A 455-nucleotide genomic window follows, 5' to 3' on the forward strand; every position below is an offset into this window, starting at 1 on the left:
GGTGTGGGCCTAGCTCAGTATAACCTGTACAACAGCTACGTGCCGCATGCTAAGCCCCACGAGGGGCCACCATGTAGCATCCCACTTGCCAAGGGGCCGGGGGGCATGTGAGGCTTGTGTGGGGGCCAGCCCTCCTCCACGTGTGGCTGGCTCAGGATGGTGGGGTGCGTTTCTGCGTGTGCAACCCCGTACATGGGGTGCGTTTCCATGAGCATCACTTGCACACACTATGGCTTAGAGTTAGACCAAAGGGCCATACTTGGGCTAGGCCTGGGGCAGCAGTGAGGCAATATGTGACGTGGGGCAGCCCTGACCAACATGGCGGTTGGCAGCCACCGTGACAGGACGTTACGACCCCCTCCCCCCAGCCGCCTGCGGCCTTCGCGCCTTTTGGAGCGCGGCTCGGGAAGGGGGAGGGCGGGGGCACGTCGCGTAGCGCTCGGCAGCGGATGGCT

Source organism: Gavialis gangeticus, unplaced genomic scaffold, assembly GCF_001723915.1.
Source record: "Gavialis gangeticus isolate Ggan-Ray unplaced genomic scaffold, GavGan_comp1, whole genome shotgun sequence".
Taxonomy (NCBI): Eukaryota; Metazoa; Chordata; order Crocodylia; family Gavialidae; genus Gavialis; species Gavialis gangeticus.